Raw genomic sequence first — 4,569 nt, 5'->3', positions numbered from 1 at the left:
GGGAGCTGGGGGGAGTGGGGGGGGGGTGCTGGGGGTCATTTCTTTTCTCCAACCAATTAGTGGCCAAGTGAAGCACCGGACCCCCTCGGCTCCCGCTCTCCTCCTCTGCGCACAGACAACAGATGTTGTGGGTTCTCAGGGAATGCGCGTCTCTTCGCAGGCCTCCTCGCCGTGTGCGTCATCTTCCTGCCAGGATGCTGTCAAACGTGACATCATCGTCTGCCAGGCAGGCCCACCTCATCTCAGCATCCACAAGTACCTTATTTAAACTGAACAACAAGGAAAACCTCCACCAGGCTGTTTTACATCCAAGGGCGTGGGGAGTGGCTCCATATATATATATATCAATGTCGACTGCGTTAAGATTAGAGATTATCGGGGGGGGGGGGATTATTGATCCGTCTGCGTCTGACTCTCACACATGGTCTGTTCCCGACGACCACGGGAGCAAAACACCTGCCGCTAGGTTTGCTGCTTGCACCGCATCCATGAATCTGCACACGAATCAACACAAAAGGCGTGCCATGTATGGAGTGCTGCCTCCACAAGCGAAAATGCTTCTGTTGTTCTTTTCTTCCACACTCTGGGCTGTGCTTTCTCAAACAGAATTTGCTTGCCTTGTCGCAAGAGCCTAATCCCATTCCTCTTGGTCATGGCACGCCACATCCATTAAGATATCTGGTAACCACTTTAAATTGTGAACAATGATTCATGCGCTATGTCTCCTTTTAGGAAAGCCAGTGCTTCAGTTCTGTGATTAATTAGGACATGATTATATAGGCATAAAAACAATCAAATAAATCAAATCAAGCTTTCATGATGACAATTGGGTTATATAAGAAAAAGAATTCTCATAACAACAGCCGAGCACAAGACTCCAAGCGATTTCAGAGCTGCGCAGCTTGGGTCACGCACCGCGTCTCCTCCAAGCTCACGCCACCGTTCACTTGTGTCGTATGTCACCACGCTGCAGACCTTGAAATCGGTCGTGTTGACTTGTGTCGGTAACAAAGGATTACGAACGCACTGCTGGTCACGAGATAGCAACTGCGCAAATGTGGGCTTCCAGCTGAACGAACTTTGTCATCCACTTCTGCGGCTCTGACGATGCTGTCGTTGTTTGCGACACACTGGATGGTACGCAGCAACCTTTTTTTTTTTAAACATTTCCTTCTTTCGGCACAATAGGCTCACCGGGCCGAAATGAGATTTCCAACCAAAATGTGTTTTATTAAGCTCCAAGTGAAGTTCTTGCGAGTGCAGGCTGAAACGTGTATATTCTTTTGACAGCGCTGGTCGTGTGTGTAGCCTGTATAAGGCAGGGGTGCGGACCAAGTTTTTCGCTTAGTATATGAGGAAAAAAAATATTTGCGTGTCTGTGTGCGTGTTATTAATATTATATATTTTGGTGTTTGTGAACCCTGCGCCTCCTAATCGTTTCAAGTTAGCAAAAAAGTATCTACAAAATAAAATTTAATAAAAAAGCAGGTCACCTTTAACCTACGGTGGCAAGTGACCTCCGTCACCGGAAGTTATTAGCGGTCAGCAGTCCGTAATTGCACTTTGCGCTCAGAGCTGGTTCGATATATTTATTTCCCCCCTGCTCATTCAGTTTGTTCCATCTGCAATTCACCGATGGCCCTGGCAAAAAAAAAAAAAAAAAATGCGAATATGGAGTGCCAGGGGAAGCATCTTAAAAGGGTTCACTTGTGCTACGATGGTGTTATTTATTCATTTAACACGCTGCAAAAAAAGCGTCCCGACCAGTGCCTCCGTGTCAGGTCTCCCACTAAGGTAGGCAGTGAGTTACTTGTCACAAAGTTGAAGGTGATGACACCAATGTTGTGCCTCTTCTGAGAACCACACGCTGTTGTTTCCTCCAGTGTTTCTGTTGCCTTTCATGAACATCGTTCACTTGGAAAACGTTGATTCTGTGTGTTGCTGCAGAGGCTTGGGTGCGGCCAGGTTACCGACTGTCATAATTGAGGTGTTGGCGTGTAGGCAAAAATGTGGGCCCAAAACCAGGTATTAGGAATATTCTAGAAAATAGATTTATTTACAAGACAAGGTGAACAAGACACCCGTATCACTAAAAAATTACGATGTGAACAAACATTTTAAAACGACAACAAAAAAAGTGTAAAGAAACACAATACATTCATGACAAAAGGAAAGAAAAGGATGAATGTGGTTGACGACAGCAACAGTGATTGAAGAGTGAAATAAAACCAGAAGAATTTATCGACACGAGTAGCTGGAGGGAGCTGATTGAGAGATATATGGAGCAGGGAAAACTTGACAAAAAACGACATTTGATCAAAAAAAAGTCAACAAACGATGACCGACTGGCTCCATTTGCTTGATGAAATGGAGTCAAACCTTGGTTTGAACCCGGAAACCGCGGTGGGCTGTCGTTTACTGTACGGAAAGACTTGATGAGAACGTACACAAATCAAGTTAGCAAGTGGAATAAAGCTCAATGTAACAGAGTAAAAGTCGTGCTCCGTCTCAATAAAATCACTGACGTAAAAGTAAAGTGTGTCGCAGCAAGTACAATTTATCCCAAAAGCCTTAATCGTGGAATGGGGTAAATGTAGTCTTTGCCCACCCACGTCTGGTTAGCTTTAGCGTCAGGGTTAGCATTAGCCCTAGCTAATCCTGCTTTCGAGAGAGTTGACCTCCTACCTCCGGACACTAATATATGACACTTCCGAGTCACCGCGCTCGGGAGTTGTCCTGGAGACGGGCTTGTGTAGCATGCACTGTACGCGTGTGTGTGTGTGTGTGTGTGTGTGTGTGTGTGTGTGTGTGTGTGTGTGTGTGTGTGTGTGTGTGTGTGTGTGTACACCAGTGGCCATGGGTCTGCACGGTTCAACTAAAGGTAAAGCACATTATCGTGGCTGTCAGTCGCTAAACAGCTGTACGCCGCCATTTCAGTTTTGGCCTCAGGTGCTTTGACTCCGGCTGCACAAATACCAGAGAGACGCAAGCATATTTGCTTTATTGCTGCGGTAGGCAACTGCGGTCCGAGAGAGCCGCAGTCCTGCTCGCTTGAAAGGTTTCCCTACACCGACACACCTGATTCGAACGATCAGGATCATTATCGGGCTTTATACGGAGCCCGCTGATGAGCTGAGCTTCGAAAACAAGCAGGAGTGCGGCGGCTCTCTGGGACCGCAGTTACCTACCCGCCGAACCCCGATCTCCCGCCGGTTTATTGTGTCAAGAGGAAGAATGAAAGTGAAGGATTGTGATATGATTTGCTCAAACCATCCCAAGAACTGAGAGCTACACGAAACTTTTCACCCCAAGAATTCAGCTGAAATTAGCTTGTTCTGAGAGAGGGCGGGAGGGGGGGCAGTCCTGTCTAATGTAAATGAGTGTACGGCGTCGCCGTGGTAGCGACTCGGGACGGATTAAAGTTCCGCTCCTCGCCGTCTGTCGATGGCTCGTAAGGGGCAGTTTTTCAGGCAGCCAAGCTGCTTTGTCATGGGAGGAGAAAATCAGTGTGTGTGTGTGGGTGCATTGGGGGCGCCATCACGTGCTTGAAATTAACAGCACTGCTGATTACGATCTAACGAGATTCAGAATGACTTGCTGACAAATTAATGAGAGACAGGCCGCGGATGAATGATGAATGACTTTGTAGTTGGTTGCTGTTATTGACTGTTCAAAGTTAAACATCTCAGTTGGCCAATGTGCATTTCAGAGGTCCGAAAGCAGCCAAATAAAAAGAGTGCGCCGGTGCCACAGCAAAAGAGAAAAATCTCAAGCGAAACACGCAAAGCCAAAGCCGCTTTGAATGGAGCTCTTTGACAGCAAATGCTTCCAGTATGGAGTGAATCATTGTGAAACCACATTCATTTCCTGCATGTGTTTATCCAGAGAGGAGGATGAGATACAAAGCTGGTCCAGACTTGTTTGCAGCGTGCAGCGCAGCTTTTGTGTGTGTGTGTGTGTGTGTGTGTGTGTGTGTGTGTGTGTGTGTGTGTGTGTGTGTGTGTGTGTGTGTGTGTGTGTGTGTGTGCGTGCCTGAGTGTGGAAAGGGAGATGCACTCATCCCGCTGTGGGAAAGGACACACTTAAGCAACTGGAAGTAACACTTTGCACCTCGGTGCTTTTATGACGGACACGTATAAAGGACATCTGTGTTTATTTTCAGGAATTGTAATGCAATGCTGTGCAAAAAAAAAACACAAAAACAAACAAACAAAAAAGGCCCAGGTTGTCACACAATTTGTTGTGTCATGGTGGTGTCTTCCCAGAAGAGTTAAGGGGTCAAAGACGGTTTTGCGTTCGGGTTAGCTTTAGGGTGGAGGTCGGAGACTGGAGGCAAACGGGCAGGACTGCGACTGTCTTGCCTACCCCGAGTTCAGGGTTACTTTAGGGCTGGTCTTAGGGTTATTGTTTGCCCATTGGGAATGAATGGGGATCGGAAGTAGACCATATTGGCGGACAAATGTCCAACAGGTTCACATTTTGTTGGAAAGTGGCACCAGAAGTTGGAAGTCCCAGTTTCAGCGACAGGATTTCCAAGTTCCAGTTTATGGAGTTTTGGATGGGGTGTGT

At 46.9% G+C, this 4,569-nt stretch overlaps 1 long non-coding RNA gene across 1 annotated transcript in view; it reads left to right on the top strand.

The window, feature by feature from the left end:
• The window catches only part of LOC109521560 (uncharacterized), an 8,829-nt gene extending 4,855 nt beyond the window's left edge, over nucleotides 1-3,974 (top strand). Inside the window, exon 2 of the long non-coding RNA XR_002169391.1 lies at nucleotides 3,940-3,974. This is a non-coding gene — a long non-coding RNA (uncharacterized LOC109521560). The remainder of the gene's footprint in view (nucleotides 1-3,939) is intronic.
• Nucleotides 3,975-4,569: the final 595 nt, after the last annotated feature.

The sequence above is a fragment of the Hippocampus comes genome, unplaced genomic scaffold (genome assembly GCF_001891065.2).
Source record: "Hippocampus comes isolate QL1 unplaced genomic scaffold, H_comes_QL1_v1.1 scaffold44, whole genome shotgun sequence".
Taxonomy (NCBI): Eukaryota; Metazoa; Chordata; class Actinopteri; order Syngnathiformes; family Syngnathidae; genus Hippocampus; species Hippocampus comes.
Note: the sequence above shows the minus strand (reverse complement) of the source record. Positions and strands in the feature narration are given on the sequence as shown.